A 12,500-nucleotide genomic window follows, 5' to 3' on the forward strand; every position below is an offset into this window, starting at 1 on the left:
GTTTCCACATGGTTTGTCTGTAACGTTTCTCTCCTCCTCCTCTTCAGTTTCCTCCTCCTCCTCCTCCTCCTTTGTTTTCTCTTTGTCTTCTTCTTCATCTCCTTCCTCCTCCTCCTCCTCCTCCCCCGCTCATCCCATCTCATCATGTCCAGTGAGGTTTTGTCCTTGTATCAGGCATTCAATACCCCTCTGTCATTTATTCATGACGTTCTAATCACCAATACTACGATCGATACGCTGCCTAATCGATGTTTCTCATCAATAACGTCTGATCAATCCCGCCTGATGCTGCATAGGGGAATATCAGCTGGACTCTTGGGGGCAAATACCACAGAGATCAATCAAGGAATACAACTGTATAGGAAGAGAAAAATAGAATAGAATAAGATAGAATAGAATAGAATAGAATAGAAGAAACGGAACAGAACAGAACAAAATACAATAGAACAGAACAGAATAGAATAGAATAAAATAGAGTGGAACAGAGAAGAACAGAATAGAATAGAATAGATTGGAATGGAACAGAGTGGAATGGAGCAGAACTAAATGGAATAGAATAGGATGGAATAGAATAGAATAGAACGGAACAGAACAGAACAAAATACAATAGAACAGAACAGAATAGAATAGAATGGAACAGAACAAAATACAGTAGAACAGAACAGAGTAGAATAAAATAGAATAGAATAGAATAGAATAGAGTGGAACGGAGCTGAACATAATAGAACAGAATAGTACAGAACAGAGTAGAATAGAATAAAATAGAATAGAGTGGAACAGAGCAGAAAATAATAGAACAGAACAGAATAGAATAGGTTTGAATGGAGCAGAACTAAATGAAATTGAATAGGATAGAGGTTTGTACACAACACACACACACACACACACACACACACACACACACACACAGAGTGCAGAGTGACAGGTAACTGAACAGTTCAGGTTTGAATGAGCTGACCTGTGTGATTATAAATCTGGGCGGTGCTGGGAAAAGAAAAAAAAAATCCTCTTTATGTAACCAAACGTCGTCTGTTGTGCTTTATGGCCTGAGAGGAGCACGACAGAGGAGAAGAAAGGAGCGTGAGATAGAGGAACAGAGCACGTCATAATAACTACAAGATGCACATAGATAATAGTCCTTCCTACTGGAGCCTCTCCAAGCCTTTGACTCGAGCAGAGCTGTTGACTTGACAGAATAAAACAACATTCCTGCGCTAAATATCGAGGAGACAGGGGAAGGACGGAGCGGGATATTTGATTTCAATAGATAGACTCTTATTAATCGACATAACAATGACAAATAGGGGAAAAAAGGGAAAACTCTTCTGTCATGCCCTGCCAGGACAGAGCAATAAATCCCAGGCTTACAAGTCACTTTTTAAATGGATTATTCCAGATGCAGCCATTTTGAACTCCTGCCACATGCAGGGGGGTAAACTGCATCAGATAGACCTATAAGAAATCAGATGAACCCGTATCCATCTGGACTTTGATATAAATTCACGGGGAATCTATGAAATGAACGTGCATCTTGTGCTGTGTGTTCATTTCAACCTTGAACTGAGAATTTCAATCTAAATTTTCGACAGCATTGCATTCATGGTGTCGACTCTGGACAAGTGGATGCCATCAAGAAAAGAAAACTCCAGGGAGAAACCAGCTGTGTTTGCTTAACTAATAAATACACACTCTCTCATAGCAATTAATTTCTTACCGTGCACAACAAAAGGCGATTTTTGTGTGCTATGTCATTTGAACCGAAATCAGAGAAAGCGGAGCCATGAGATCATACCCCGAAATTTCCAACTTGACGACGGCTCATTCCACTGTTTCACGAGTTGGACCTTGTGTTTGACTTTAACTTTGAGTTCAAATAAATGCAGCGTTGGTACACAACATTAGGTCCTAACTGGGCGGTGGAGTTTCTACTCTGAGAGTGATGTAAATTCAAAATGGCTGCCATGGGAATCAGGCCCACAGGAGATTATTACTGGAGTTAAATGGACCAGAAAGTTGATGTTAAAGACCTGTGTCTGCACTATGTACTCTATAATCTGCTCCGTGCTTTATACTGTGTGTGTGTGTGTGTGTTTGTGTGTCAGTTCCCATGGCTTGGCTTCAAATCTTTGAGTTCAGGTCCACTTCCTCTTTTATCTGATCATCTAATCCACTCTACCCTCTCACATCGGACCCATTCCAGACTAAACGCTGCACCACCACCTCGCCTCTTTGACCTCGCACTCGCTCTAAGCATTTTCTCCACAGCATGTTGCAGCCAGCTCAGGTTCAGCTGGGGTCGCTGTGTTGGAAAAACGAAAATGCTTTGTTTTTTTTTTGAAAATTTTGATGGTGCTCCATTCTCTTGAGCTTTATTAAATCCACTTTTGCTGCACGTGCTCACTCTTTTTTCATCCTCACCCGGCTTTACACTGACAGGATCGCACACGTTCACACCTGCGAGCTGCCCAGTACACCCACAGTGCTCTGCTGCTGGGCACGGAGCAGCTCGGAGGTATAGCAGAGGTGGATACATGTCGGCTTCCTTTACACACTGGGCTTGTTCCACACTAAAATCCCACTCCCTACCCTACCTGCTTTGACACAAGGCTCTCTATTATGTGTCTTTTTATTTTCTTGCAAAGCCACAAAGTCATATCAGTCACATCTGAATGATATGCAAATGATTCTCTGCCCTCATTAAAATATATTGCACTGAATTGGTTTGAGCTACAAAGTGAATCATTTAATCAAAAAAAAAAAAAAAAAAAGTTAAAAATAATATTAAATTAAACATAAAAAAGATATTTTAGGTGCTCTCGCTTGTCTTCTCTGTCCTCCTTGTCTTGATCTTCTCTTTCTCACTCCTTTCCTAACTTGCCCCCTTCTCTTTTCCTCCTTCCTCTCCCTTCCATCACCTTCCTTCTTAACTGAGTGGAAATCTCAAATGTGAACATACCTTTACTCCATAGAAATGTTGTAATTTATGCTACATATGCAATCATGTGTCATTTGCTAAACATACACTACTCACAAAAAGTTAGGGATATTTGGCTTTTGGGTGAAATTTATGGAAAATGTAAAATGTTCACGCTACAGTGATATTATATCATGAAAGTAGGGCATTTAAGTAGAAGCATACACTGGTGATTTCCTCATCTCAAACAATTCATTGAAACAAAAGCCAACAACAGTGGTGGATATACCACAACAAAAAATGTCAGTGTCAATAACTTGTCATGTGCCCTTGAGCATCAATTACAGCTTGACAACGACGTCTCATGCTGTTCACAAGTCGACTTATTGTCTGCTGAGGCATGGCATCCCACTCTTCTTGAAGGGCGGCCCTCAGGACATTGAGGTTCTGGGGTACAGAGCTCCGAGCCTCTACACGGCGACTCAGCTGATCCCATAGGTTTTCTATGGGATGCAGGTCTGGAGAAAGTGCAGGCCACTCCATTTGAGGTACCCCAGTCTCCAGCAGCCGTTCCCTAATGATACGACCTCGATGAGCTGGAGCATCAAACACCTGATGTGAATTTTGCCGTTAAACTCCTTGTTAGAGAACAGCAACTTGTGCAAAAAGTACTGAAACACTGAACAGTTGGACATGTGCATTCAAAAGTTTACAGAAGGTCACATTAAGTTCACCTGTAAAGGTTATAATGCATTTTAGGTTCATCGTGAAATTTCACCCGAAAGCCGAATATCCCCAACTTTTTGTGAGTAGTGTATATGCGCATTTATGAAACAACCACATTGTCCTTACATGGGCATGTATGTGCACCCACACTGCTCAACATGCCCATGTGACAGTGATGGCTAGTGACTCAAAACAAGAGGACACATGTATTTGTATATAATAGACAAATATATGTCCATTCACTGCAAAAAAAAAAAAAAAAAAAAAAAAAAAAAAAAAAATGCCACCTCAATAAATCATGTAGTGTCACATTTGGTTTTCAAATCTTGTTTTTCTGAAAAAAGATGAAAAAAAAAATGACAGTGAGATGACATCAAACTTATTTCCATTGCAGTTTCACTTGATTAAGGATTTATGCACATGCATGACCCCACCTGCCTGCTGTGTGATCTTATTTTATAACAAAAATCATAAATATACCCTTGTTTCTTTGAGCATCAGTAGCACCGCGTGTGGTGGCTGTTGGTGGGAAAACCGCTTTAAAACATTAGAGAAAAACATAATCTGCGGTTCACAGATTACTACTAAATGAATGTTTTCCTCTGATTCTGCCCCAAGCTTTTCTACTGTGGTTTCTACTGTAGTTGATTCAAGAAATTTCTGGAGACAAGTAGATTAGCATTGGAAACAAGAGGGATTATCTCATTCCACTCGCAGATTTTTTTCACAAACAGATTTTTAAGACTGAGTATCAGACTCAGTGCCTCAGTGAGATGGAGATATTTTTGCAGCATTTATGAAAATGTGATAAATCCAAATGTATTTCACACATGGGTATTTAATATTGATATATTCAAGTACATATATGGGAGTTCTGTAAGGATTTGTACATATATTACATTTTCCATATGGGCCCATGCACGTATTCCTCCCTCCGTCCATCCGTCTCACCTCCACATCTCCCTCCATCATGCCCCTCTCTCTCCTTCTATCCCTCATTCTTTTGCTCCATTCCTCCTGAATCCTTCCTTCACCTTTCTCTCCCTGTGTTCAACCCTTCCTCGCTTTTTAACTCACATCCCATCCTTCCCTCTCCGCCATCATCCCTCCATTCCCAGCTCCCTGCAACAAGCCTTCTTCCGCCTTCCCCTCCTCCTCTCTCCCACTTCTCCCTCTACCTCCGCCTCCCTTTATTTCGCCTCCCCTCCATCCCTCCCTCCATCAGACAAGGTGACTCCTGCAGTAAAAAGCTCCTCCAACTTTCCATTATACCACCGAGTGAAAAAACCCTCATGACATTCTGTCCCTGGTGGACACAGCATTGATTTTCTCATATGTCTCTCTCTCTCTCTCTCTCTCTCTCTCTCTCTCTCTCTCTCTCTCTCTCTCTCTCCCTCTCACCACCCTCCCCCTTCCCTACTCTCACTCTATGTCTCTTGCTCTTTCTGTCTCGCTCACTTTCTTTTTCCAGTGTATTGGGTATTTGTCTTTCTTTCTCTATCGCTACCCTTTATGCTACCTAGTGGCTACTGTAGCAATCTACATCATTTATCGCACATGCATTTCTCACAAACACACACACACACACACACACACACACACATGCACACATTTTCGACCCCGCTATCAGATTGACTGCTTTGCTGAAACTGCCAAGAACCTGGCAAATACTATTACTGTCATGTGCTGTTAACCTAAGAAGGCAGGTATATGCCATACATCTGTGTGTGTATGTGTGTGTGTGTGTGTGTTCGTGCGTGTGTCCATGTGAGCATGGACGTGATAGTGTACTGCACTGTTTCTAAACTGCATGCTGCTAACCCAGGAAGACAGCTACATGCCAATATGTTACCCATCTGTGTGTGTGTGTGTGTGTGTGTGTGTGTGCTCACTGTCAGCTCCCCTACACATTGTGCTGACTGCTAGTGTTGTCATTCCCCTAAAGTCCGCCTGTCAGTCAGATTACTGTTGATAAAGGCAGAGCTAGAGCTAGAATAGATAGAAAAGGGCAGGGCCTGGTGTTTCTTGGTAATCTGCTGGTGATTACTGTACACCTACTGTAAAATGGCTGCGTGTTTCATAATTTTGTGGAACCAGCTATTGTCTCACATGCTGAAAGTGCATGTTCATTGTCCACACAGGAATCCTTATTTCTTGCCAACAGGAAATTAGAACTGAAATCCATAATTTTCTTTCTTTCTTTCTCTTTTAATTAATACATCGTTATGATTTCCATGTGTATGATGACATGTGGTAAAACCCCAAATAGGCATGACTGGAGACTCTTTCTGCTATTGCGAAATGTCTGTTGAAAAGCAAGCACTTATATACTATAAATGAGATTATTTTACACTAATTGGAAAATAATTTTTGTTCAAAATGTGTGAAAAAAAACATTGTTAGTGTGGACGTGTGAGATTATCCCCCATCTTGGCTGTAGTTCGTCTCCATGGAGAAACAACTCGCTGAAGGTTACAGATTCAGCATAATGAATTATCTGATTTTCGATATGATCTATTTATGATGCTTTTTAACTTTTCTATGTCATATTCTGGCTGTTAATTGTATTTTTTTGAGACTCAGGAAGTTGCTCCGTTCAGCTACACTGTGCACCATTTTTTACATTAAAATACACCCGACTTATCACCCTAAATCACAAGCAGCAACAGAGAGGGGCACCCCATCCCTCCTTTAATGAGATGCCGTAAATTTACCCTATCGGCCTATTTGCCCATGTAATATGCTCAATTAATGTGTCAGGTATGGTCACTGGCAAATCTCTGCTGTACTCAGGAAGCGACAAATCAAAACTTAGTGTGTAAAAAGAAAAAGAGATTTAGGTTCAAGTAGTGAGCGTTCTATGCGTTGCCCCAGACTTCACACACGGTTGTGTTGAAATGTCCGATATGTATCCCATTTGTGGAAAAATGACAAAAGCTAGAGAAAAAAAAACATCCATTTGCAGCCACTTAAAGTGCTCACACCATAAGGCATTCGGTGTTGTAATCCTATGGGTGCCACGGTTACGGGCAGCATCCCTTGCCCTGACACACTGTAGGCCAGATTCATGGGACTATTACAAATAATCCCCGGCTCTTTATCTCCGTCAGGTGGCAGCCTGGATGGGACCATGTGTTTGGTTGTGTGTATCTGTCTTTTAGGGATGGGCGTATCGATCCTGTGGTATCGATATATCGATACTCACCCGCTACTCATTTGGCATCAATTTCCTTAAACAAATATCGATACTAACAAATAAGAATTGGGGGTGCATGCGTAACTTTCAGCTGTTTTAGATAGCTTCCTTCACTTACTATGTGCTGAGACACCCCTATGCCTGGCGGCGTATTGAGCTGGCCCGTGTCACGTGACGGCCCGACAGCACAGCCAGCAAGAGTGGCTCGAATGCAGGAGCCGGAGGAACACACAGAAAATAATGGCAGATCGGTCTTTTTTTCTTTTTTGACAAGAAAAGTGAAAATGTGCACATTTTTGTTCATATTTAACTTATTTCATTCATATTTATGTTATTTATTTTAATTTTAGTTTTATTATGTATTGACCATAATAAATATGGTATAAATGGTCTGTATTTGTCATGTAATTTGTCTTAAATGTAATAATATTTGGAATGAAAAAAATTGCCAGTAAGAAATTATCAGTATCGGTATCGATGAAAATGCAAGAAAAAGTATCGGTATCATATCGAATCCTAAAAGTGTGGTATCGCCCATCCCTACTGTCTTTGTGTGTCTGTCTGCAGCTGATCTTGTATACTACAGGGCCTATCAGCCTAAAAAAAATTTGGACACAGTTATGACTGTACGATCAAAGACCTCCGGTGGTTGTGGTGATTCAAAACCTTTGAAAAACCTGTTTTATATATGACAATTGAGCGCTCACTTCTCAGCCGGTTTTTCACCCAGATTCTTCCAGCGGAGAAGGGGAGATACACAGGCAGTTCCTCCGTATTTTCCCTTCTTCCAGTAGGCGGAAAAGGGTTCAGGAATTTGGTTTTTGGAATTGTTGCTCCAAATTTGAACGCCAATTTAAGACAACATGCCTGGCGGAGATCTGCGCTCCTCTGAGTGCTCTCTTCTAGTTTGGCAGTGGATTTGATTATAGGTTGCACATTATATAAATCAACTTTACAGTGTCCGAAGACAGTATCCAAAAAGCTTTTGCATGCTTTTCTGTGAATGGAAACTTCAAACAACCTCAGCTGTCCTGGTGTCCCAAACAGGTTAAAACAAGTGACCAAACAGGAATTATTTACAAAAAATGATATGCAAAAATAGATCATACAGCATATAGAGAGCTTTTATAAGGCTTTAATTTTTGTTGCCTTTTTGTTGCCTTTTTGCCATTTTGTTGCCTTGTATAAAAGTTATAATTTTCAGAAGCAGTTTTCAACACAGCAAGAATTATTTCTATCAAACAGGAGCTTAGGACTTGAATCTATGATGCTTCTGATTTTTTTTAATATTATTATTATTATGATGTCCATGTGTGTTTGTATTTGTTTTGTATTGTTTTCAAGCGAGAAGGAGAGACAAATGCGATGAACCGCAGCGCTGTGTACAGTTGCAGTCATGCTTAAATCGCAACATGTGTAAGTCGCTCAAACAAAGGGATGCATGTACGTTGGATTAGAGAAAAGCATGGATGCATCAGATAAGGTACAGCTGTTTCATAAACCCTCATATTACACCTCAATGCCCACGTCTTCTCCAGTGGCCACTTTCTCCCATCACTCCTCTTTTTCCATTTACCCCACCTTCCCTCTTTCACCCACTGTTTTGTTGTGATCAATATTTGATTAATCTTTTCCCACTCGGTCCAGCCATGCCCAACATGCACACACTCATGGTGGAGTAACCCACTTTGGAAATTGGAAAAATGTGCCCGCCGAATGCAATGTTGCGACGTGTGTTATTTTGTTGAAATAATACAATAGCACGTCAAGCAAAGACCAGAAAGATATATGAACCGCCCCCTATTTCCCCCATTTTTTTCTTACTTCTTTACCTTTCTCCTTGCTGTCATACTGTCTCCTTTCTCTCCTCCCTCGTAAAACGCCTCCACGCTTCACGCTCCCCTACCCACAATGCAGCGCAGGATGGCCGTTTGTTTGAGTTATGACTACAGCGCCTCAGCGAGAGGTGAGAACATTGTGTCGGCTCCGTGCACAGGCTCACACACACGTACATACATACACGCACGCACATACACACACACACAACACAACACAAGTTTCTGACCGGCATGGGCCTGAATTCCTGTCACTGCAGATGTTTGCCTTCGGTTGTTTTTATTTTGACCACTAGTCCAGCATACACTTGGAACCAGTCAAATCTGGTCATGAATCCATAAAAACAAGATAAATGGGATTTTTGCATGCAGAAACTTAATTAACAATGCCTATATGTTCCATAATAACCTTAATTGTGCATTAAATTTATAAAGAAAAAGACACAGCATTGCCACATTCCTGAATTCAGATGGCTACTCAGATGGCTTGCACTACCTTAAGATTGCATCAGAGGCGTACACACTGTAGTAGCTCTTAAAGCATCACTCCCTACCCTTCATCACTTTTATTGCATTAGTACAGTACATGCAGGTAGCCATTAAAAATGTCACTTCACTCCTCTTTAGCACTGTGTGCGGCGGTAGGTATTACAGAGGAGGCCATTTTAAAAGTCCCTTCATCCTGCGTGAGTCCTGCATCGTCAGTGCTGCAGGGATTTTCCAACACTTCCTCTTGGATTCGAAGCAACAGTGCGACAAAGCGGGAACCATGACGACATCGGCGCATACCGCATTGTTCCACTTGTGTGAATGCGTTAATATCATAATGTTAATCTGCGAAATAGAGGGGAGGAGAGGTGAGCAGGGGAGACAGATTTGAAGGCGGTGAAGAGGGGGTGAAATAAGGAGAGGGAAGGACAGAGAGAGAGAGAGAGAGAGAGAGAGAGTGATTCCTCTCATCTGTCTCTCAGTCTTGAGAGTCCTCGATGCCTGTAGTCAAACACAGTGGTCGGCCTCATTCATCTGCATCACTCCTCCCAGCCCCTCGTTCTTCATTTCTACATTCGGTCTGTCTTCACCTCCCATATCCATCCTTAATTCACTCATTTTATCCATCTTAGTCTCTCCTCTGCTCTTCACTCCTTTTTTTGATCCATCCATACTTCTGTTCCCTTTCCTTCACTCTTGTCCCAGTCAGACTTTCTTGTCAGTTCGCCTCCCTTCTTCACAGTTTCACTCTTTCCTCTCTTTTCTTCTGTCATTCTTTCTCTCCTTCTCCTCCCAGTCTCTCCCCCTGACTCCTTCCTGGCTTCCCTCTTTCTCTCTTTCTATTCTTTTTCCTCCTAGTTCCTCCTTTTTTTTCATTCTCTTGCTTTCACCATTGCATAAACCTTTTATTCTTACATCTTGTTTGCACCATACCTCCCCCCCTCCTCTGGTGATGCTGTTATCAAGCTATGAATCAAATTTTAAGCAAACTTTCAAAATGCCCCGAACAATAAAATGTGAATTAGTTGTAGTTGCATCAGTTGGGTGGAAGCGGATGCAGCAGCTTCCTGAATTAAAGAAACAACAGTAGTTATTGTTCTTTCATGTCGGCTCACATTGGCCACGTTTTCTGCTTCATGCTGAAGCTGAAATGTGCGCAATGATATTCAATTACATGAACTGTAACCACAATGGAGACATACAAGGGAGAGACAGCAGATAACCCAAAACATGTCTGTTGTGGTTCTTGTGGTTGGCAGATGTCGTATTTTACAGAAAACATTTCCAAGCACATAAAGCCACTTTTAAACTCTTTGTTTATTCAACAAATTTATCACATAATATCTTTATTGGTCAAAACAAATTCCACTTCAGGCAATTATAAAATGTTTGTGAGATGCAGAGGGTAAATGTTATTGTTTCCATTCAGCTTTTCTAATTTGATTTGATATCATTATCATTAAAAAAAAAAAAAAAGAAAAAAAGAAAAAAAATACTTGGATGGAAAACCAGCTAGTGTCCTTTCCCTCTTTCCCTTCCTCTGTCCTGTCATTAATTAGTCTGTCAGGAGTGTCCGCTCACTGATGGATTCATGCAGCCACGGGACTGTGTGTGAGTGTTTGTGTGTGTGTGTGTGTGCGCGCACACATGTGCTAAGAGTGTGTATGCATTTCCGCATGGGTCTCTGTGTGTATGCATGTGAATATGTGGGTTCGCCCATCTGTTTACACATGGGTCTGTTTACCTGTGTGTGCGAGTGTGTGTGTGTGTGTGTGTGTGTGTGCGCGTGTGTGTGTTCCCCATAGCTCCAGATGGGAGCAGAGGGAAGCATTGAATCTGTCTGCCAATAGGCCTTATGATAGACATGATTAAACACACTAACTAATTACATGGAAGGAAATTAAATTTGGGACCCCCATTTTATCCTTTATAAGAGACAGCCAAGATCCTAACACACACACGCACACACACACACACACACACACACACACACACACACGCACACACGTGCACACACAAGCAAACACATATGAGGACTATGGATGCCGCAACATGGCACGATTGTAGAGAACATATGCGCATACACACAAACACACAAACACACACACTTCACCCTCATCCCAGATTGATAGCAATCATGTCATAGCTAATCAGTGTGCTTAGCGAACAAAGCTGTCGGAGGAATCCAATCATATTGCAGATGATGGAATCGTTTACTGTGGCAGTGGGATGGGAGATGAAGTACATGCCCACCAATACGAATCCACTTGTTATTCTCAATTTAGGGAAAATTAGACATGTGAGGTTTTTGGAGGACGCTGAAAATATGTATTTTCTGTGGCCGATTAAATGTGCCTCCTAAAATTAAACCAACTGGTTTACCAGAAAGACAGAATGATTCAAAGGAATTCAAAGCTCAAATTTGTTGTAGATTTCATTGTTACCCAAAAGAGAGCAATACTGAATCTAGAACAGTTTTCATGAATACAGCCAACTTTGGCTATGCCAGTGCTTCTCCATATGGCTGATCAGGCTCTGCGCCAATTTGCCAGCTTATAAAAACATGCCTTTTAATTACATAAAGCACAAACACGGCACAGCCATATGTTGCTGTGATCCCCGAACTCACTGCATTTCAGAGTCCAGTCATTTAACAGATGCTCGCACTCACAGCTCCCTTCCAACAAGTTGGCAAAATAAAATCTTGCGTTCAAAACAAGGCTTTGGACAAGGGCACTGTACACAGAGTTGTCAGACTGTACTTTTATAATGGAGTCTTTGTTTAGAGCACCACTTTCATAATCTTAGCAATCTTACTAATCTTGCTCAATTAATTAAGTGAGGCATTTGGCAAGCAGGTGAGCAAGCTATCTCAAAATCACCTTCGCAATTATAATTGCATTGCATCAAAATAGATCAAAACCTCTCATCAGTCTCCAGAACCCTTTGGAGAGCCAAAAACAATTATGTGTTACGCCAAATTCGGCCTGTGGGCACTGAGTTGGCTGGTGTTTTACCCAAACAGCCTCAGGATGTTGCTGCAATTTCTCCACATTTACGTGCATCTCGGAGGCCCAAATGCAATTCATGCAAAATCTCGGAGGATATCTTGACCACATAGCATAGCAACATTTAAAGGGGAGGGGGCCATTTCACAGTCTTGAAACAAGGTGCAAATGTCTATTTTTGACACACACACACACACACACACACACACACACACTGGGAGAGTGACTCCAATAGATTCTAGGAACAACATCTGAGATCTCAGGCTCACAGGACCCCAGCTTGAAAGAGACACAAGACGGCCCAATGGGGTGAAGGGGGATTTTTTTTTTTT

The 12,500-nt window shown here is 41.5% G+C and overlaps 1 protein-coding gene across 1 annotated transcript in view; it reads left to right on the top strand.

The window, feature by feature from the left end:
• The window catches only part of slit3 (slit homolog 3 (Drosophila)), a 300,414-nt gene that overhangs the window by 166,854 nt on the left and 121,060 nt on the right, over positions 1-12,500 (top strand). The window lies entirely within an intron of this gene.

The sequence above is a fragment of the Myripristis murdjan genome, chromosome 10 (assembly GCF_902150065.1).
Source record: "Myripristis murdjan chromosome 10, fMyrMur1.1, whole genome shotgun sequence".
Lineage (NCBI taxonomy): Eukaryota > Metazoa > Chordata > Actinopteri > Holocentriformes > Holocentridae > Myripristis > Myripristis murdjan.